General features: G+C 35.7%; 1 pseudogene; it reads right to left on the reverse strand.

Moving 5' to 3' along the window:
• Window positions 1-256: 256 nt before the first annotated feature.
• On the reverse strand, window positions 257-20989 carry LOC136222505 (tRNA dimethylallyltransferase 2-like; annotated as a pseudogene).
• Between the last annotated feature and the right edge of the window lie 3505 nt (window positions 20990-24494).

Raw genomic sequence — 24494 nt, forward strand, 5'->3', positions numbered from 1 at the left:
GTGATTTTACTGAAAGAAAATAACGTCATGCAATCTTTGTAAAGAAAGCTCCAAACTTATGGTTTTCAATTAGTTCCTCTTTTCTCATCTATTGAGCACATTTTCCATTACCAAAAAAGTAATTATATATTATATGATACTAAATGTAAGTCTTCTGTTTCGTACCTTCCTCGATCAGCTAGCTTTTCATTCTATACACGAATCATGAATGGAAGCCGTTGAGAGCATTCGATTTCATCAATCCAGATCCTCGAACTCAGTCATTAGATACAGCTGAAGGATTCGCTCCTTGTGACTTTCGAATCGAAGAAACACGTTTTCGATGGCTTCGACCCTGTTTATGTTGTTCCCACTAGTAAGCTCCTCTAAGAACCTGGTTACTGCAAGCCTGCCAATAAAAAGAAAAAAGAACGAATTAAGACTTCGAACCTTCATGCTAAAAGAGTTAGAAAATCTGAGATGCACACAATTAGCATTTTTGTCATCACGTGGAATATATAAATCATATAACACGAATAAACTTCAAAATGCTGACCTTACACACATATTGGGTCCAAAGGTTCCTTTCGATCAATTTCTTTCCAATGCTGTCACAAACTGAACTCGAATCACCCTGAAGAAAAGAAGTTATGATTTCCACAGCTGGTCCAACCACTTGTGCAGCCCATGATTCATCTGATTTGCCTGTAACAAAAACAAAATAGCCACTTATGTGATTCAGGGCAAGAAAATGATTTAATGCTAAAAATATATATCTGATTTATAAACAAATTGGGAAAATGACACATTTATGGTTATTAGCAAACTATTTCTTCGGTTATGGCAGAGTTAAAAGTATTTCTGAAAATCTGGTGTTTTTAGCTTCACCCATCAGTCTCTTAGGCGTGTATATTCGTCCATGATTCAAATTGGCAGATGGAGAAAAAGGAGATTCTAAAACTATAATCCGCCCTTCAAGAAGGCCATATAAACTCAGCCGCTTGTATGAAAGGCGGACTGTACCGATCCTCCACTTCCTTCTTCATTTCTTTTCCTTACTGCTAAAGTTTAATTTTTTTTCCCATAACAAAAATAAAAATTTATTATGTAATTGATACTTTTAATTTAAATGAAATTAAGTTTATATTATAGGGTGCGCCTGTCGCAAAGGCAAATGGGGGGAAGATATTCTCCTCCACCCGCTTGAGCAGTGGAGTCAGAGATTATCTGACTCCACACATTATTATATTGATGAATGTATTATGTCCGCCAATAATACCAATGAGATGATCAAATTCACCCCAAAGCCAGAAATATTTTCCCATCTCCTCTAGTTCTGGAAATACCATGGATAACCACCGCAAATGTGTCATTTTCCCTATAAACAAATAGGAAAAAGAAAGGCTGTACTTGAAATGGATTCAGTAGAATCAACATATTGTATATTCCATCCAAACAATGTTCGAAGCCGACTAAGTCTCCTCTTCTGTAAAAGGAAAATGCTTCTCTTATTAAAGATTCCACATTTATTATTGATTGGGACTGGAGCAGAATCCAGATAAATAAATAAATAAAACGAATTTGTATAAAATAATTAAAACCTAAAATCTGACATGTGAACTTACTTGACGACCAACAAACCTTCAGGTGTTCAAATTCACTTTCTCAATTGTTTCAACTAAAACATTCTTGAGTTTATCATCGGAGGAAAACAACATCTCCCTCGCATTATCTTTTAGCATCTCGTTATTGTTTGCTGACACCATTTCGCACCATTCATTGCTAGAATCACTTGCCTTATGAATCCTGTTTTTCAAGAGGTGAAGTTTCAGAAAATCCTCAAACTCCCTTACGCCGATCGCTTGCCGCAAACCTCGAGTGCAAACAGCATAAGGATTGAAAATTTCATTAACTTCACTGAGTAATCCAGCATTGATCATGCTATCTACGCTTTGTCCAACGTACTGATGGAATACCGGGATAGCAGCATCAACACAAATGAAACAGTAACGGAATCTGCAATTGTCAATCCGACCCCAGTTCTGTCAATATATGACATGACAACACGATTTACAGAGATAACCCATTTGACGCGACTTGTTTGACACAATAATTCTTATTGCATTTATATCACATATAATTAGGGTAAATTTGCACTCATGGCTCCTCAACTTTGGCGTTACTAAGGGGATGATGGTCCTGAACTTCAAATCCAGACATAGAAGTCCGTGAATTTTGACATATACTAACATAAAAGTCCTCTTACAAGTGTAAATACCATTTAACCACGTGAAATACCAACAAATCACTTTTTGATTGGTCATCGTGCTAGTAACCTAAACATTTAGGGGCCATCATTAGTAAAGGAGTGTGAAACACCAACATTTCACGCAGTCAATTGACATTTACATTGGTCAATGCGCATATGGAATTTTATGTTAGTATAAGTCAAAGTTCACAAAGTTTTATGTCCAATTTTGAAGTTAAGGGGTCATCATGTCACAAACACCAAAGTTGAGGGGCCATATAGGTATATCTTTGAAACCATATCTAGCTTTATGGTGGCAATATTTGCAACCACTAAATTGGTTGCAAAGTTATAAACCGTTTCTCTGCAACCACTATTTGATTTCAAAATCCAAGAAGAAAAATTTGTTCATGTCACTCTAGCTAATACAGGCAAGAATCAATTAGATCTAACACTTCATATTTTAATGAATAATTTAAACAACTCTTTAGAATGAAAGGAACAAGAGGAGTGGACTTGGATTAATATTACTATGATGGGAGCGATTAGATGCAAAAGATGGTACTTTTGCGGATAGTATTCCAAAACGCAATTTACTTGAGTAGTCTTGTTTTAGCTACCATTTCTTGATGAGAGAGGATATGGTTTTTTCTTAACGGCAATTCTCTTGGTCCTTTTGTTTTGTTAAAGAATTTGATGTTTTTTAAAGCTAAAATATAGTGGAAATAATTTGTCCCTATAGTTTAGCTTTTCGATTTCAATGAACATCAAATTCTTTAACAAAACAAAAAGATTATTTTAGTACTTAATGATTTGGCGCGTCACAAGCCAACTTTGACCCAGTCTGATCATTAGGCCCTTTAGTACCACAATTGCACTTGCAATAACAACAATACCATGCTTCTGTAGGAATTTTCGGCAATTCGGAAAAAAATAATCATTCATTTTTTCTTATATGCATAGTTCTTAAAGTTTTTATACTTGTTTTTTGGTGTTCCACCATAGCATAAATTAGAAGCAATACTTGATGATGTAGAAAATTCGACTCATAACTAACTTTCCACGTCAGTTTTCCAAACTTTGCATCAGATCAGATCATATGACTTTGTTGACACTAGAAATAAATTAAAGATACACTATGCCAAAAAACAGCTTCAGATGATGGTTTTTAATTATCATCCAGAAGAAAATAAAACTATCACGAGGCTTACTGTCGTCTGACACGTGTTATTTTGGAACGATTCAACACTAAATATCAAGTTGAAGGCTAAATCGATATTCAAACGTACACTATTAGAAAATTGTCAAAAATGGTATTTTGTGACGAAATTATTTCCGTCACAAGTTGTTGATGGAATTCAATCACTAAGGGTTACGTGGAAAGCTTGAGACGAAAGTTGATACATAATGAAATTTTAGGTCAAAATGAACAGGTGGGAGAATTCCTGCTATTATGCTTGACAGAATGCGAGACGAAAATTATTTCAGCATAGTGCATTGACGGTTTTAGAGACTATTTTACTCATTCTGTCACAATAAAAAAATAATTTTTTAATTTAATTTTATCTAAAATATTAAATAAAACAGAATATATATATATATATATATAATAATTCTAATTTTTTAACATAAACATCTATTATATACTTTAAAATTTGAATATTCCTACCATAAAAAAAACTTTTGAATATTTATAATAGTGAGAGTGGAACATTTAGTCTAATTTTTTCAATTGAGGCCTTATAATCTTCAACCTGCGTTATAAGCTGGTTTTAACGTCTTTTTGCAATTTTTCCAACCGAACCCTTGTAACAAATCTCTTCTAATTGTTGTTCTTGAGTTCTTTAAAAATTTCTACTTATTAACCTAAAACCACACGGCCTTTGTCAGCCCATATAACTAATTTAGACATCAGTAGGGTTTGTTTGTTCTACACTTGGCTTAGTAGGGATTTTTTATTTGACGTTGTGCTTGCAAATCTTGAAATCACATTATATTTTTATACGTTTACCTAATAATAATAAGGGTTAAGGTTTGATTAAGTTCCTAACATATACAATAATAATAAGGGTTAAGGTTTGATTAAGTTCCTAACATATACATTAAACGTTAATTAGATCCCTAATTTAAAATAATCTATTAAATCCTTGTCCGCTATTAATATGAAGTGGACCTTTAACTATCAGCTTGAGCTATTAGCTAAAACGGTTTCATGACATGGAATCAGAGCCAGTGTGACCAAGTGGTCATGGGTTCGATTCCTGGCAGCCCCATTTGTTGAGTTATTTGTTCTAAATAATTTTGGAATTCAGGGTCTGGTCTGGTTTGGCGATTGAAAAAATATTTTATTGAAATGTTTTACTGCTATCAGAGTGTGGTCAATTGGTCTGTAAATTGAAATAAACCTGGTGCAGTGAATTATAGAACATACATATGATTAGCAGAAACGGATCTGTGGTAGTTTTGTTGATGATTTTAAGCATCTGTCTGGCTCAAGGAAGTGTTGTTGAGAAAACACCATATCTTCTATCATCAAGAAATGCTAAGCTCCTTGACAATTACTCACGTAAGTTGAGTTTTGGATTGCTAATTGCTAAAGCACCAGTTCCTCCATCCGGCCCGTCTCAGCGTAGTAATGTTCCTCCATCGCCCCCTTTCAACTCTTTGATCCCGAAGCACAGTAGAATTTTTCATTTTTAAGAGTTTCTAGATTATTCAATAAAACGTAATTGTTATTGCTCCCTTTTCCAAAGGTGTGCATAAAAGTATTTTCTACAGCAGTTGTAATCCTTAATATTTTGTATTAATGTTGGATTGTTCTTGCATTTGGTTAATTTCGATTGTTTTAAATGTGATATCTGAATTCTTAAAATAACAGATAACAAAAATTACACTAATTATACAATTGTTAGATCAAATGTATTTGGAATCAAAGTTCTCTGTGAATTCTTCTTTATAAGCCAAAATAACAGGGATTAGCACATAAATGAGCACAAAAGGGGAGAACAGAAAGTAATGGCAAAAAAAGCAAGGAGAATAGAAAATAATTGCAAAAAAAACAAAAAAAAAGGAAGAATTCTTGCTATATCAATTAAATGGAATTGATTTTTTTTTATTTGACCAACTTTTAAAAAAAATTAATTAATTTTAGCCGTAGAATTATGCTGGTGTCTAAACAATTCTTGTGTCAACCCAAAAATATCATATTACCTACTAAGCTAACCCCAAACATTAAAATTATATATGCAACCGGGTTGTATATACTTTTGCCACCTCTATTTCGGTGTCAACATAATTCATACTGTTCCTCAGTGTACATGTTCCGCTTTTTATTCAAAAAAGTAATATGGATTGAAATCTGTTGTCTGCATTTGAGTGTCCCCTTCCCTATCCCCCATTTATTTTATTAGATGTATGAATTCATTTTAATGAGTACTTAATTATAATTCCAACTCTATTAATGTTAATTTTTCTTAAAGAAAACATGCTGAGGGAAAGTCTAGAGTTAAACTATAACTAGGTGCTAATTAGGATTAAATTGAGGCATGTGATAAAATAAATGGAAGACAGGAATGAGACATTCAAATGGGGACAACCGATTTTAATCATATAAGTATAATATCTTACAAAACAAGTATAAGTAATAAAAACTAAAATGTAAAAACCCCACTTCACTATTATTTTCAAATCTCCCATTTAATCCATTTCTTTATTCCAAATCTCAAATTCGAATAACTATATATTTTTCTAATTTTCTTTTTCTTAATTTGTAATTTACTATACGAAAGTTTGGTAGCTTCCAACACTGCCGAGATTGATTGTAAATGTCACATTTATCTCATGAATCTACAATTGGTTATAAGTGTTTCATTAATCTTTAAACTTGGTTAAACTGACATTTATCCCATGCATCTACATTGCAAAAAATAGAGGATTTAAACAAATTGAAATATATATTACTTAAGGTTTAGGTGGTTAATAAGTTATTGTAAACAAATTTAAGCGGTGAATAAGTTATTTTAAGTATGGTTCGAGGACTAACATGGTCTTCTATATGTTCAGGAGATCAACGACTTTTGGGACCAAGTTCAAGAGCAAGATGCGTTAAAATGGATTATTTTGTCATAATTTTGTAATGTACATTTATTTATTTTTGTGACAATATATAATAATAATAATTGTGTCAAACGGATCGATTGTTTAAAACAAATTGTATCTAAAGATTGAGTTGTCATGTCAAAAAATTACAGCATTGGTAAGGTTTTATTCCACCAATGCTTCAAAGTCAAGTTCAATGATTCTCAAAAACATCTGGAAATGTGTAATTTATTTTATTATATATATATAGAAGTTGCATCATTACGCTTTTATATTATTTTTTTTACAGTTTATCTGATTTCTCGGTTGGAGACTCGTCAGACACCTCCCAAGTAAAGCTTTCTGTTAGAACTCGAACTCGAAATCAAAATCAAAACTTAAGGCTCTTAACCACTTAAATTAACCTTAATTGGTATTTATCTTTTATATTTGGTGAGGTGTCAAACAATCAAATCAACACTAAAACTTTTGACTAGCAAATTTGCTGACATGTCAAACAATCAAGTCAACATTTTTATTAATTCTTTTATCATTTGTCTCATTAACATTTCAGTTTTTTCAAATTAATTACGTTTCAGTTTCTTCAAAATAATATTTAATCAATCACTCTTCTATAACGTTTAAGTTTCTTCAACTGAATGTCCAATTCTTTTTGTATGAATAACTTAATGTCCAATTAATGAAAATAGAAACACTTAAAACGAAGCGCATAAAAAAATTATGACCAATTTTATTTTCCTCAAAAAATTTTTAGTGGTCAATTTTTTTATATTATGAGAAATTGCTTCCACATAAAAACTCTATTGATTTGTATTGATTTTTTTAAAAATAAAAACAATTTAAAGAGTATCATTTTTTTCGAAAAAATAATACATTAATTTATACTTGTAAATATGTGTGAAAGTGAAACCATATGTATTTTTTTTTCTAATACTATGCATGTAAAAGAAACAAGTTTTAACCCGCAAATTATGTTGTTTTTTCTTCTAATATGATAGACACTATGCTTACTTTATTTTTGACTAAATAAAACTATCTTCTATAGTTTTATAATAGGCAATATTTGAACTTTTTTTTCCATTTTAGACTACATGCATCTCTTTAAAGCTATTAGTAATCAACTACCCAAGTGTGACATTTACAACCAATCTCGACAGTGTTGGAAGCTAACAAACTTTCGTAACCTTTGTTTTTAACAAACTTTCGTAACCTTTTTACAAAACAATTTATAGAGTGAATCTAAAAGCCATGACATCACGTTACTGTGAAAACCATACCATCCGAAATCACAAATCATAACACGTTTGTACTGGTTGAGCTGATAAATTATGATTAAAAAAAAGCTTTCAATCTCAGTAGCAATAAGTGTCGTTGATGATATGTGATGATATCATTTGAATCTAATTAAACACAAATTCAAGTTATGGGTTTGTGTTGATTTCGTTTTTCATTGACATTCAATTAAGTATATGCTGATTCAATATTCAAGAACACTAATTTCTGGGCACAATTCACTTCGTTTTTATGAAAAATGGAGTTATCTTGCAATGAGGGTGTCAAAACGGGTTATTTTTCCATAATCGTGTTACTTGATCTATGTATTCCATGTGATTATATGTGATATAAAAGAGACAAAAATGATAAAATTGTCAAGCGGGTTGTTAGAAATTGATAGCCCTATCTTGCAAAAACAATCTAGCAAGTCATCTTTTAGATGTCTCCCTCAACTTAGTTATCTTGTTTTGCAGATTAATCAATACCTTAAGTTGTATGCTCGCTCTGGTATTCTTCCTAGCAAGCTTTATCAAGGAAAGGCTGCTGAGGTTGGTCATAACGTAGAATAACCATTCCTTTGATGGTAACAAGAAGAAAGAAACCAAGTAACGAGCAAGAACAGGAAGATGAAGAACCATGACTTCGTTTTCTAGGATTAGGAAGTTGCAGAATCAAGAGATGAAAAGAGGAAAAAGAGAAATTCATTGTGATTTGGCGAAATGATGCAAATTTCGTGCAAAGGAAGAAATGAAGATCAAAAGTCTTGAAATCATTAATGGAGGAGCCAACTTTTTGCGTAACCAATGAGATGGGGGGAGCGGCCGTTCGCGTTGTGGGAAGGTTAGGAGTATTATGGGAAAGCCACAAAAAATCAGTCTAGATATGTAGTAGGTTGAGTAAATGAGTTAAATATGTAAATGAGCCTCCCATTTGACCTAGTTTTGTGATTTTCCCTTTATGTATTTCTAGTGACTATATTGAAAAAAAAATGTTTAATTTAATTTTTTTTATTATATATATATATAATATATATAATCATTCCGCTTTTATATTTTTTTTATAGTTTGATTGATTTCCGGCTTTGGGGTGAATTTGATTCATCCCAGTGGTCTTATTGGCGGACATAATACGTTCGTCAATGTATAATGCGTGGAGTCAGATATTCTCTGACTCCACTGCTCGATCGTGGGACGGAGAATATCACCCCCCCCCATTCACCTTTGTGACACGAGGACAGACATGTCGGCCTCAATTTCATTTAAATTAAGAGTATCAATAATTTTTATATTTGTTACTATGTGATAAATTTAATTTTAGCAGTAAGGGAAAGAAATGAAGGATCGGTACTAGTGGTCGGCCTGTATGAAAGGTGTGTTGCTCAGTCCTCCTTTCATAAAAGCGGCTGACTTTATATCCGCCTTCTTGAAAGGCAGATTAGAGTTTTAGAATCTCCTTTTTCTCCATCTGCCAATTTGAATCGCGGATGAACATATACACCTAAGAGATCTATGGATGCAGCTAAAATCACCACATTTTCAGAAATACTTGGCATAAACGTTGAAATAGTTTGCGAATTACCACAAATGTGCTATTTTCCTGATTTGTTTATAAATCAGAAATATATTTTTAGCAGTACATCATTTTCGTCCCCTGAATCACAAGAAATGCTATTTTTTTTGTTACAGGCAAATCTAATGAATCATGGGCTGCACAAGTGGTTGGACCAGCTGTGGAAATCATAACTTCTTTTCTTCGGGCTGATTCGAGTTTAGTTTGTGATGGCGTTGGAAATAAATTGATGGAAAGGAACCTTTGGACCCAATATGTTGGGCTTAGCCCAAGTTATAATTTATGAAATAAAGCCCACTCAAGTGTCTTTATGTTTTTTCAAGTGAAAAACATCCCACATTGCTTTCAAAGCACTTGGTGGAGATGTTTATAAAGAAGGTCCTCACAAGCTTGGGGTGTGCCCCAAGGGGTACCCACTTTTGTGAAAGGGTGAGGACCTATCTCCTTGGTTGACCACCACACACGCGCGCTGTGGCTAGTGAAGAAGCAGGTTGGTTGAGAAGTCTGTTAGCTGAGATTCCCCTATGGGAAAAACCGATTCCAGCTGTATTGATCCACTGCGATAGTACCGCGGCTATTGCTAAGATTCAGAATCGTTATTACAACGATAAGAAACGACAGATACGTCGTAAGCACAGCATTATGAGAGAGCTACTCACTAAAGGAGCTGTTAGAGTGGATCACATACGCTCAGAAAAGAATTTAGCCGATCCTTTGACGAAAGGATTAGCTAGAGGGAAAGTCCATAATACGGCAAAGAGTATGGGACTTATGCCCCTACAGTGATGAGTTACACACAATGGTAACCCAACCTATGGACTGGAGATCCCAAGAAATAGGTTCAAAGGGTAATAACAAGTTGTGTTGTAATATGAGTCAGATCATGCAATTTGAAGCATGAATATCCTGAAGCGATTTGAGGTTGAGATAATAAAAACTCTTAATGAAGTCTATACTCCATTTGGAGTGAAGTACATAGCTACAGGAGTACTTTTGATAGACTCACCTATATGAATGTGGAAGTGAGGCCGCTTCCTATGAGTTTAGGGCAAAACTCTAGAGCATTCATTAAACCGGGATAGACGTTGTTAGACAAGGTGCCGCGGCCTAATCTCCCGGGCGGACCGGGGGGTGGACACCTCATGGCGACGTAAGCGCTGATTGGCGTCGAAAGCAACCAATCGTGGAATCAAGCTGCTCGGCAGGACCGGAGCTCGGAGTATGGAAGAGTCGCCACCCACGAATGGGAAAATGAACACCGAGCCCTTGCGGGAGACCGGTGAGGGTTCGAAAAACTTAGGTACGAGCCGAGAAGGCTAGCTCCTTTCTGGAGAAAGGCTACTAGGCACCCCGACATCGCCCGGTTATGAACCACCGGCCTCCTACTCAGCGTGTTAGGCGATAACGGACTAATCGCATATTTCTTTAAGTTTAAAATTCATTTGAAACCTTTTCTTTCTCGTTTTGAGCATATATTATTGAAAGCCATTTTGGCAAAGAATCACCCATTTACATCAGTTCAAAATACATAGGAGAGAGAGGGGGGAGAAGAAAGAATCGATTTGTTTACACTGTGATTTATGCTTCGTATTACACACTAACTCTAAACTAAACTCACTTCCCAAAAACGAGTTTATTTACATGGTTCGTACCTTAATCGTCGTTGAAACGATTTAAGGCTACTATATGCTGACACGGCTGGTCGCGGGACCTCACAGGACCGCACAAATTCGCCCCTAACGAATGGATGGGGACCCTTTGGCGCCTTACTATAAGGGGGAACTTACGCTAGCCTCTTTCGAGCGACGAATGGACTCTCGCTAGAGGTTTCGCGGAAATTACCCAAAAGGTTTGTAATAATGCTTATGAATGCATACGAAAAGAAATAATACTATCCGTCCCCGTTAAGGGCTTAATACACGCCTTCCGGAATCAAATTTCTCGCTTCCCCAGCAGAGTCGCCACTTGTTAGACAAGGTGTCGCGGCCTAATCTCCCGGGCGGACCGGGGGGTGGACACCTCATGGCGACGTAAGCAGTGATTGGCGCCGAAAGCAACCAATCGTAGAATCAAGCTGCTCGGCAGGACCGGAGCTCGGAGTATGGAAGAGTCGCCACCCACGAATGGGAAAATGAACACCGATCCCTTGCGGGAGACTGGTGAGGGTTCGGGAAACTTAGGTACGAGCCGAGAAGGCTAGATCCTTTCCGGAGAAAGGCTACTAGGCACCCCGACATCGCCTGGTTATGAACCACCGACCTCCTACTCAGCGTGTTAGGCGATAACGGACTAATCGCATATTTCTTTAAGTTTAAAATTCATTTGAAACGTTTTCTTTCTCGTTTTGAAAAACCGTTTTGAGCATATATTATTGAAAGCCATTTTGGCAAAGAATCACCCATTTACATCAGTTCAAAATACACAGGAGAGAGAGGGGGGAGAAGAAAGAATCGATTTGTTTACACTGTGATTTATGCTTCGTATTACACACTAACTCTAAACTAAACTCACTTCCCAAAAACGAGTTTATTTACATGGTTCGTACCTTAATCGCCGTTGAAACGATTTAGGTACGTTTCAAAACCCCGTGTAATGACGTTCACTCGAATCGCCGTTGGAACGACTCGAATGTTTGAAAATGTTGAGATAAAAGTTTTAACAAGAAAACGTGATTAAGCATACAAGTCAATTTATTTTTTTCAAAAACCATTTAGTTAGGAAAACAATTCAAAAAAAACTCTATTATTTACCATTAAAAGCAATTTTAATTACAAGGTTCGCTTAATTCGTCGTTGGAACGAATTAAGGTCATGATATTTTGGAAACAATTTAAAGATGTCAAGAAAACGTTATTTACACTTTGGGAACATCTAGAAAAGCTTTAATTTAAACCAATCAATTAAACTCTCTTTTTTGTGATTTATTTTCCCATTTTCACTCAATTAATCCTTACATGAATATAATTACCATAACTAACAAATTAAATCCAAATTCACCCAACCAAACATATTTAAAGAATATATACCTATAGGAAGGCCAAATGGAGAATAAATATACATATTTATACATATAAGTAAGAATGGTAAAATAGTAATAATATATATAGATCAAATATATGATAAGGAAAATAATAATACATATATAAGTGAAAATAAGGATAAAGCTAATTAAAATACACTTTGATTTTTATTTAAGAGAAAATGTGAGGATAGAGGATAAAATTCATAAATAAGAAAATCAACTCTAAATCAAAATAGTTTTGTACATAATAACATATAGAGAATAAGAGGATAAAATTCATAAAAAAATCAACTCTAAATCAAAATAGTTTCGTACATAATAACATATAGAGAATAAACTCTAAATCAAATTGATGAAAAGAAATGATATATAAACACATTAAATAAATATACGTACAAAGTATTTAAAAATAGCTTGAAAGTATCTATTACATAAATATACATATATATATAAAGGACCAAAAGCCTAAAAGTTGAGAAGGAGGGACCAAAACAACATTTTTTACATTTCAGCAGCTTTACCGACGGAAAATCCGTCGGTAAACAGCTTTTAGTGACAGAAAACGTAAAATTACAGAACTGCTCCAACAGTTTCCAGATTTATTCAAAAGCTTTAGATTAGATCTATTATATCGTTTTGGACTTCCGAACTACAAAAAATGGATCATAGTCTATAACGGAGGTTCCTAAAACGACGTTTTTTATTTTAAAACGTTATTTTGAAATATTTTTTAAAAATTATAATTACAACGTTTTTAATTCCCGAACTACCTTTGAATCGGATCACGGTTCGTATTGGGATATTAAAACGAGGTTTTCTATTTCAAAACCAAAAACGAACGTTTATTTAATACGAGACAAAAATAAATAAATACGGGAAATTAAATAAGACGTGATAAATAAATAACTAAATAAATAAAAACTATATCCTAATGAAATAAGAAAATAAATTAAATGAGTAAATAAATTAAATAAATAAAACGAGTCTAGTCCTCGGATAATACCTTAAGTTCGATATTGACGGTTGAAGTTGGTTGATTCCACGAATCGTGCTTTTCCGATGTTTTTTGTATTTTTGGTAAAATTTTAACTTTTAGGAAATTCGGAATTTTTAGGAAAAAAAATGTTTTTTCCCAAAAAAATAACTTTCTCTCTCTAAAAAATGTCTTAGAGTGAGAAGGTCTCCAAAAAATCCCCCCCTCCAAAATGCATGGGGATCCGTGCCTTATATAGGAATGGATCCCCGGAAACTTTGGGCGACGCCCGATTAAAATTGGGCGTCGCCCGAAGTAGGTTGGGCTATCACCCAACACTAGTTGGGCGAACGCCCAACCTATGTTGGGCGTTCGCCCAACTATGTTGGGCGTTCGCTCAACCACGTTGGGCGTCCGCCCAACGAAGTTTGGGCGTTCGCCCACCGCTGTTGGGCGTTCGTCCAACGCCCGTTGGGTGTTCGCCCAACATCGTGGGGCGCTCGCCCAGAGGCTGCCGGGCGCGTGCGCCTAGCGGCCGTCGGGCGTACGCTCCGCGCTTTTGGGCGTGCGTGCCCAGCGGCCGTCGGACTTGCACCCCGCGCTATCGGACGTGCGTCCAACTGTCGTGGGGCACGCGACGACTGTCGCTAGGCGCTCGCACCACGTTGCTGAGCACTCGTGAGCCGTCCACTCGGCGATCGCGACTCCTACTGACCATTCGTTTTTGTTTTTTTTTTATTATACATTTTTTTCGCGTTAAAACTCCCGGAACCAACCGCTTCAACCGTCTTGTTTTAGGTTTTCGTCACAGGTCCTCCGACTCGGTGTCTATAAACGTGCATGGCCATAAACGCACGGGCTACTAGAACTACACTTTGAAAAGGTTATGGCGTGATATACATCAGAGATAGAGTTCAAGTCTACGAGTCACTCTAGTAAAATCTGAACTATACTCACTACGCAAAGGTTCAAATCGAAAGATACTTCTGTTTATGTCTGACCTTATGTAACTGCTCAGTAAAACGATTTCAAAAATTCTAGTGGGGGATTGTTGGGCTTAGCCCAAGTTATAATTTATGAAATAAAGCCCACTCAAGTGTCTTTATGTTTTTTCAAGTGAAAAACATCCCACATTGCTTTCAAAGCACTTGGTGGAGATGTTTATAAAGAAGGTCCTCACATGCTTGGGGTGTGCCCCAAGGGGTACCCACTTTTGTGAAAGGGTGAGGACCTATCTCCTTGGTTGACCACCACACACGCGCGCCGTCCGTCCGACCGAACCGAACCGGGCCGGGCCGGGTTGGGTTGGTGTGGTGTAAAATGTATAATGCCCGGCCCGGTTCGGTTCGGTCGGACGGACGGCGCGCGTGTGTGGTGGTCAACCAAGGAGATAGGTCCTCACCCTTTCACAAAAGTGGGTACCCCTTGGGGCACACCCCAAGCATGTGAGGACCTTCTTTATAAACATCTCCACCAAGTGCTTTGAAAGCAATGTGGGATGTTTTTCACTTGAAAAAACATAAAGACACTTGAGTGGGCTTTATTTCATAAATTATAACTTGGGCTAAGCCCAACAATCCCCCACTAGAATTTTTGAAATCGTTTTACTGAGCAGTTACATAAGGTCAGACATAAACAGAAGTATCTTTCGATTTGAACCTTTGCGTAGTGAGTATAGTTCAGATTTTACTAGAGTGACTCGTAGACTTGAACTCTATCTCTGATGTATATCACGCCATAACCTTTTCAAAGTGTAGTTCTAGTAGCCCGTGCGTTTATGGCCATGCACGTTTATAGACACCGAGTCGGAGGACCTGTGACGAAAACCTAAAACAAGACGGTTGAAGCGGTTGGTTCCGGGAGTTTTAACGCGAAAAAAATGTATAATAAAAAAAAAACAAAAACGAATGGTCAGTAGGAGTCGCGATCGCCGAGTGGACGGCTCACGAGTGCTCAGCAACGTGGTGCGAGCGCCTAGCGACAGTCGTCGCGTGCCCCACGACAGTTGGACGCACGTCCGATAGCGCGGGGTGCAAGTCCGACGGCCGCTGGGCACGCACGCCCAAAAGCGCGGAGCGTACGCCCGACGGCCGCTAGGCGCACGCGCCCGGCAGCCTCTGGGCGAGCGCCCCACGATGTTGGGCGAACACCCAACGGGCGTTGGACGAACGCCCAACAGCGGTGGGCGAACGCCCAAACTTCGTTGGGCGGACGCCCAACGTGGTTGAGCGAACGCCCAACATAGTTGGGCGAACGCCCAACATAGGTTGGGCGTTCGCCCAACTAGTGTTGGGTGATAGCCCAACCTACTTCGGGCGACGCCCAATTTTAATCGGGCGTCGCCCAAAGTTTCCGGGGATCCATTCCTATATAAGGCACGGATCCCCATGCATTTTGGAGGGGGGGATTTTTTGGAGACCTTCTCACTCTAAGACATTTTTTAGAGAGAGAAAGTTATTTTTTTGGGAAAAAACATTTTTTTTCCTAAAAATTCCGAATTTCCTAAAAGTTAAAATTTTACCAAAAATACAAAAAACATCGGAAAAGCACGATTCGTGGAATCAACCAACTTCAACCGTCAATATCGAACTTAAGGTATTATCCGAGGACTAGACTCGTTTTATTTATTTAATTTATTTACTCATTTAATTTATTTTCTTATTTCATTAGGATATAGTTTTTATTTATTTAGTTATTTATTTATCACGTCTTATTTAATTTCCCGTATTTATTTATTTTTGTCTCGTATTAAATAAACGTTCGTTTTTGGTTTTGAAATAGAAAACCTCGTTTTAATATCCCAATACGAACCGTGATCCGATTCAAAGGTAGTTCGGGAATTAAAAACGTTGTAATTATAATTTTTAAAAAATATTTCAAAATAACGTTTTAAAATAAAAAACGTCGTTTTAGGAACCTCCGTTATAGACTATGATCCATTTTTTGTAGTTCGGAAGTCCAAAACGATATAATAGATCTAATCTAAAGCTTTTGAATAAATCTGGAAACTGTTGGAGCAGTTCTGTAATTTTACGTTTTCTGTCACTAAAAGCTGTTTACCGACGGATTTTCCGTCGGTAAAGCTGCTGAAATGTAAAAAATGTTGTTTTGGTCCCTCCTTCTCAACTTTTAGGCTTTTGGTCCTTTATATATATGTATATTTATGTAATAGATACTTTCAAGCTATTTTTAAATACTTTGTACGTATATTTATTTAATGTGTTTATATATCATTTCTTTTCATCAATTTGATTTAGAGTTTATTCTCTATATGTTATTATGTACGAAACTATTTTGATTTAGAGTTGATTTTTTTATGAATTTTATCCTCTTATTCTCTATATGTTATTATGTACAAAACTATTTTGATTTAGAGTTGATTTTCTTATTTATGAATTTTATCCTCTATCCTCACATTTTCTCTTAAATAAAAATCAAAGTGTATTTTAATTAGCTTTATCCTTATTTTCACTTATATATGTATTATTATTTTCCTTATCATATATTTGATCTATATATATTATTACTATTTTACCATTCTTACTTATATGTATAAATATGTATATTTATTCTCCATTTGGCCTTCCTATAGGTATATATTCTTTAAATATGTTTGGTTGGGTGAATTTGGATTTAATTTGTTAGTTATGGTAATTATATTCATGTAAGGATTAATTGAGTGAAAATGGGAAAATAAATCACAAAAAAGAGAGTTTAATTGATTGGTTTAAATTAAAGCTTTTCTAGATGTTCCCAAAGTGTAAATAACGTTTTCTTGACATCTTTAAATTGTTTCCAAAATATCATGACCTTAATTCGTTCCAACGACGAATTAAGCGAACCTTGTAATTAAAATTGCTTTTAATGGTAAATAATAGAGTTTTTTTTGAATTGTTTTCCTAACTAAATGGTTTTTGAAAAAAATAAATTGACTTGTATGCTTAATCACGTTTTCTTGTTAAAACTTTTATCTCAACATTTTCAAACATTCGAGTCGTTCCAACGGCGATTCGAGTGAACGTCATTACACGGGGTTTTGAAACGTACCTAAATCGTTTCAACGGCGATTAAGGTACGAACCATGTAAATAAACTCGTTTTTGGGAAGTGAGTTTAGTTTAGAGTTAGTGTGTAATACGAAGCATAAATCACAGTGTAAACAAATCGATTCTTTCTTCTCCCCCCTCTCTCTCCTGTGTATTTTGAACTGATGTAAATGGGTGATTCTTTGCCAAAATGGCTTTCAATAATATATGCTCAAAACGGTTTTTCAAAACGAGAAAGAAAACGTTTCAAATGAATTTTAAACTTAAAGAAATATGCGATTAGTCCGTTATCGCCTAACACGCTGAGTAGGAGGTCGGTGGTTCATAACCAGGCGATGTCGGGGTGCCTAGTAGCCTTTCTCCGGAAAGGATCTAGCCTTCTCGGCTCGTACCTAAGTTTCCCGAACCCTCACCAGTCTCCCGCAAGGGATCGGTGTTCATTTTCCCATTCGTGGGTGGCGACTCTTCCATACTCCGAGCTCCGGTCCTGCCGAGCAGCTTGATTCTACGATTGGTTGCTTTCGGCGCCAATCACTGCTTACGTCGCCATGAGGTGTCCACCCCCCGGTCCGCCCGGGAGATTAGGCCGCGACACCTTGTCTAACAAGTGGCGACTCTGCTGGGGAAGCGAGAAATTTGATTCCGGAAGGCGTGTATTAAGCCCTTAACGGGGACGGATAGTATTATTTCTTTTCGTATGCATTCATAAGCATTATTACAAACCTTTTGGGTAATTTCCGCGAAACCTCTAGCGAGAGTCCATTCGTCGCTCGAAAGAGGCTAGCGTAAGTTCCCCCTTATAGTAAGGCGCCAAAGGGTCCCCATCCATTCGTTAGGGGCGAATTTGTGCGGTCCTGTGAGGTCCCGCGACCAGCCGTGTCAGCATATAGTAGCCTTAAATCGTTTCAACGACGATTAAGGTACGAACCATGTAAATAAACTCGTTTTTGGGAAGTGAGTTTAGTTTAGAGTTAGTGTGTAATACGAAGCATAAATCACAGTGTAAACAAATCGATTCTTTCTTCTCCCCCCTCTCTCTCCTATGTATTTTGAACTGATGTAAATGGGTGATTCTTTGCCAAAATGGCTTTCAATAATATATGCTCAAAACGAGAAAGAAAAGGTTTCAAATGAATTTTAAACTTAAAGAAATATGCGATTAGTCCGTTATCGCCTAACACGCTGAGTAGGAGGCCGGTGGTTCATAACCGGGCGATGTCGGGGTGCCTAGTAGCCTTTCTCCAGAAAGGAGCTAGCCTTCTCGGCTCGTACCTAAGTTTTTCGAACCCTCACCGGTCTCCCGCAAGGGCTCGGTGTTCATTTTCCCATTCGTGGGTGGCGACTCTTCCATACTCCGAGCTCCGGTCCTGCCGAGCAGCTTGATTCCACGATTGGTTGCTTTCGACGCCAATCAGCGCTTACGTCGCCATGAGGTGTCCACCCCCCGGTCCGCCCGGGAGATTAGGCCGCGGCACCTTGTCTAACAACGTCTATCCCGGTTTAATGAATGCTCTAGAGTTTTGCCCTAAACTCATAGGAAGCGGCCTCACTTCCACATTCATATAGGTGAGTCTATCAAAAGTACTCCTGTAGCTATGTACTTCACTCCAAATGGAGTATAGACTTCATTAAGAGTTTTTATTATCTCAACCTCAAATCGCTTCAGGATATTCATGCTTCAAATTGCATGATCTGACTCATATTACAACACAACTTGTTATTACCCTTTGAACCTATTTCTTGGGATCTCCAGTCCATAGGTTGGGTTACCATTGTGTGTAACTCATCACTGTAGGGGCATAAGTCCCATACTCTTTGCCGTATTATGGACTTTCCCTCTAGCTAATCCTTTCGTCAAAGGATCGGCTAAATTCTTTTCTGAGCGTATGTGATCCACTCTAACAGCTCCTTTAGTGAGTAGCTCTCTCATAATGCTGTGCTTACGACGTATCTGTCGTTTCTTATCGTTGTAATAACGATTCTGAATCTTAGCAATAGCCGCGGTACTATCGCAGTGGATCAATACAGCTGGAATCGGTTTTTCCCATAGGGGAATCTCAGCTAACAGACTTCTCAACCAACCTGCTTCTTCACTAGCCACAGCGCGCGTGTGTGGTGGTCAACCAAGGAGATAGGTCCTCACCCTTTCACAAAAGTGGGTACCCCTTGGGGCACACCCCAAGCTTGTGAGGACCTTCTTTATAAACATCTCCACCAAGTGCTTTGAAAGCAATGTGGGATGTTTTTCACTTGAAAAAACATAAAGACACTTGAGTGGGCTTTATTTCATAAATTATAACTTGGGCTAAGCCCAACATATTGGGTCCAAAGGTTCCTTTCCATCAATTTATTTCCAACGCCATCACAAACTAAACTCGAATCAGCCCGAAGAAAAGAAGTTATGATTTCCACAGCTGGTCCAACCACTTGTGCAGCCCATGATTCATTAGATTTGCCTGTAACAAAAAAAATAGCATTTCTTGTGATTCAGGGGACGAAAATGATGTACTGCTAAAAATATATTTCTGATTTATAAACAAATCAGGAAAATAGCACATTTGTGGTAATTCGCAAACTATTTCAACGTTTATGCCAAGTATTTCTGAAAATGTGGTGATTTTAGCTGCATCCATAGATCTCTTAGGTGTATATGTTCATCCGCGATTCAAATTGGCAGATGGAGAAAAAGGAGATTCTAAAACTCTAATCTGCCTTTCAAGAAGGCGGATATAAAGTCAGCCGCTTTTATGAAAGGAGGACTGAGCAACACACCTTTCATACAGGCCGACCACTAGTACCGATCCTTCATTTCTTTCCCTTACTGCTAAAATTAAATTTATCACATAGTAACAAATATAAAAATTATTGATACTCTTAATTTAAATGAAATTGAGGCAGACATGTCTGTCCTCGTGTCACAAAGGTGAATGGGGGGGGGGGTGATATTCTCCGTCCCACGATCGAGCAGTGGAGTCAGAGAATATCTGACTCCACGCATTATACATTGACGAACGTATTATGTCCGCCAATAAGACCACTGGGATGAATCAAATTCACCCCAAAGCCGGAAATCAATCAAACTATAAAAAAAATATAAAAGCGGAATGATTATATATATTATATATATATATAATAAAAAAAATTAAATTAAACATTTTTTTTTCAATATAGTCACTAGAAATACATAAAGGGAAAATCACAAAACTAGGTCAAATGGGAGGCTCATTTACATATTTAACTCATTTACTCAACCTACTACATATCTAGACTGATTTTTTGTGGCTTTCCCATAATACTCCTAACCTTCCCACAACGCGAACGGCCGCTCCCCCCATCTCATTGGTTACGCAAAAAGTTGGCTCCTCCATTAATGATTTCAAGACTTTTGATCTTCATTTCTTCCTTTGCACGAAATTTGCATCATTTCGCCAAATCACAATGAATTTCTCTTTTTCCTCTTTTCATCTCTTGATTCTGCAACTTCCTAATCCTAGAAAACGAAGTCATGGTTCTTCATCTTCCTGTTCTTGCTCGTTACTTGGTTTCTTTCTTCTTGTTACCATCAAAGGAATGGTTATTCTACGTTATGACCAACCTCAGCAGCCTTTCCTTGATAAAGCTTGCTAGGAAGAATACCAGAGCGAGCATACAACTTAAGGTATTGATTAATCTGCAAAACAAGATAACTAAGTTGAGGGAGACATCTAAAAGATGACTTGCTAGATTGTTTTTGCAAGATAGGGCTATCAATTTCTAACAACCCGCTTGACAATTTTATCATTTTTGTCTCTTTTATATCACATATAATCACATGGAATACATAGATCAAGTAACACGATTATGGAAAAATAACCCGTTTTGACACCCTCATTGCAAGATAACTCCATTTTTCATAAAAACGAAGTGAATTGTGCCCAGAAATTAGTGTTCTTGAATATTGAATCAGCATATACTTAATTGAATGTCAATGAAAAACGAAATCAACACAAACCCATAACTTGAATTTGTGTTTAATTAGATTCAAATGATATCATCACATATCATCAACGACACTTATTGCTACTGAGATTGAAAGCTTTTTTTTAATCATAATTTATCAGCTCAACCAGTACAAACGTGTTATGATTTGTGATTTCGGATGGTATGGTTTTCACAGTAACGTGATGTCATGGCTTTTAGATTCACTCTATAAATTGTTTTGTAAAAAGGTTACGAAAGTTTGTTAAAAACAAAGGTTACGAAAGTTTGTTAGCTTCCAACACTGTCGAGATTGGTTGTAAATGTCACACTTGGGTAGTTGATTACTAATAGCTTTAAAGAGATGCATGTAGTCTAAAATGGAAAAAAAAGTTCAAATATTGCCTATTATAAAACTATAGAAGATAGTTTTATTTAGTCAAAAATAAAGTAAGCATAGTGTCTATCATATTAGAAGAAAAAACAACATAATTTGCGGGTTAAAACTTGTTTCTTTTACATGCATAGTATTAGAAAAAAAAATACATATGGTTTCACTTTCACACATATTTACAAGTATAAATTAATGTATTATTTTTTCGAAAAAAATGATACTCTTTAAATTGTTTTTATTTTTAAAAAAATCAATACAAATCAATAGAGTTTTTATGTGGAAGCAATTTCTCATAATATAAAAAAATTGACCACTAAAAATTTTTTGAGGAAAATAAAATTGGTCATAATTTTTTTATGCGCTTCGTTTTAAGTGTTTCTATTTTCATTAATTGGACATTAAGTTATTCATACAAAAAGAATTGGACATTCAGTTGAAGAAACTTAAACGTTATAGAAGAGTGATTGATTAAATATTATTTTGAAGAAACTGAAACGTAATTAATTTGAAAAAACTGAAATGTTAATGAGACAAATGATAAAAGAATTAATAAAAATGTTGACTTGATTGTTTGACATGTCAGCAAATTTGCTAGTCAAAAGTTTTAGTGTTGATTTGATTGTTTGACACCTCACCAAATATAAAAGATAAATACCAATTAAGGTTAATTTAAGTGGTTAAGAGCCTTAAGTTTTGATTTTGATTTCGAGTTCGAGTTCTAACAGAAAGCTTTACTTGGGAGGTGTCTGACGAGTCTCCAACCGAGAAATCAGATAAACTGTAAAAAAAATAATATAAAAGCGTAATGATGCAACTTCTATATATATATAATAAAATAAATTACACATTTCCAGATGTTTTTGAGAATCATTGAACTTGACTTTGAAGCATTGGTGGAATAAAACCTTACCAATGCTGTAATTTTTTGACATGACAACTCAATCTTTAGATACAATTTGTTTTAAACAATCGATCCGTTTGACACAATTATTATTATTATATATTGTCACAAAAATAAATAAATGTACATTACAAAATTATGACAAAATAATCCATTTTAACGCATCTTGCTCTTGAACTTGGTCCCAAAAGTCGTTGATCTCCTGAACATATAGAAGACCATGTTAGTCCTCGAACCATACTTAAAATAACTTATTCACCGCTTAAATTTGTTTACAATAACTTATTAACCACCTAAACCTTAAGTAATATATATTTCAATTTGTTTAAATCCTCTATTTTTTGCAATGTAGATGCATGGGATAAATGTCAGTTTAACCAAGTTTAAAGATTAATGAAACACTTATAACCAATTGTAGATTCATGAGATAAATGTGACATTTACAATCAATCTCGGCAGTGTTGGAAGCTACCAAACTTTCGTATAGTAAATTACAAATTAAGAAAAAGAAAATTAGAAAAATATATAGTTATTCGAATTTGAGATTTGGAATAAAGAAATGGATTAAATGGGAGATTTGAAAATAATAGTGAAGTGGGGTTTTTACATTTTAGTTTTTATTACTTATACTTGTTTTGTAAGATATTATACTTATATGATTAAAATCGGTTGTCCCCATTTGAATGTCTCATTCCTGTCTTCCATTTATTTTATCACATGCCTCAATTTAATCCTAATTAGCACCTAGTTATAGTTTAACTCTAGACTTTCCCTCAGCATGTTTTCTTTAAGAAAAATTAACATTAATAGAGTTGGAATTATAATTAAGTACTCATTAAAATGAATTCATACATCTAATAAAATAAATGGGGGATAGGGAAGGGGACACTCAAATGCAGACAACAGATTTCAATCCATATTACTTTTTTGAATAAAAAGCGGAACATGTACACTGAGGAACAGTATGAATTATGTTGACACCGAAATAGAGGTGGCAAAAGTATATACAACCCGGTTGCATATATAATTTTAATGTTTGGGGTTAGCTTAGTAGGTAATATGATATTTTTGGGTTGACACAAGAATTGTTTAGACACCAGCATAATTCTACGGCTAAAATTAATTAATTTTTTTTAAAAGTTGGTCAAATAAAAAAAAATCAATTCCATTTAATTGATATAGCAAGAATTCTTCCTTTTTTTTTGTTTTTTTTGCAATTATTTTCTATTCTCCTTGCTTTTTTTGTCATTACTTTCTGTTCTCCCCTTTTGTGCTCATTTATGTGCTAATCCCTGTTATTTTGGCTTATAAAGAAGAATTCACAGAGAACTTTGATTCCAAATACATTTGATCTAACAATTGTATAATTAGTGTAATTTTTGTTATCTGTTATTTTAAGAATTCAGATATCACATTTAAAACAATCGAAATTAACCAAATGCAAGAACAATCCAACATTAATACAAAATATTAAGGATTACAACTGCTGTAGAAAATACTTTTATGCACACCTTTGGAAAAGGGAGCAATAACAATTACGTTTTATTGAATAATCTAGAAACTCTTAAAAATGAAAAATTCTACTGTGCTTCGGGATCAAAGAGTTGAAAGGGGGCGATGGAGGAACATTACTACGCTGAGACGGGCCGGATGGAGGAACTGGTGCTTTAGCAATTAGCAATCCAAAACTCAACTTACGTGAGTAATTGTCAAGGAGCTTAGCATTTCTTGATGATAGAAGATATGGTGTTTTCTCAACAACACTTCCTTGAGCCAGACAGATGCTTAAAATCATCAACAAAACTACCACAGATCCGTTTCTGCTAATCATATGTATGTTCTATAATTCACTGCACCAGGTTTATTTCAATTTACAGACCAATTGACCACACTCTGATAGCAGTAAAACATTTCAATAAAATATTTTTTCAATCGCCAAACCAGACCAGACCCTGAATTCCAAAATTATTTAGAACAAATAACTCAACAAATGGGGCTGCCAGGAATCGAACCCATGACCACTTGGTCACACTG

The sequence above is a fragment of the Euphorbia lathyris genome, chromosome 3 (genome assembly GCF_963576675.1).
Source record: "Euphorbia lathyris chromosome 3, ddEupLath1.1, whole genome shotgun sequence".
Classification (NCBI taxonomy): Eukaryota; Viridiplantae; Streptophyta; class Magnoliopsida; order Malpighiales; family Euphorbiaceae; genus Euphorbia; species Euphorbia lathyris.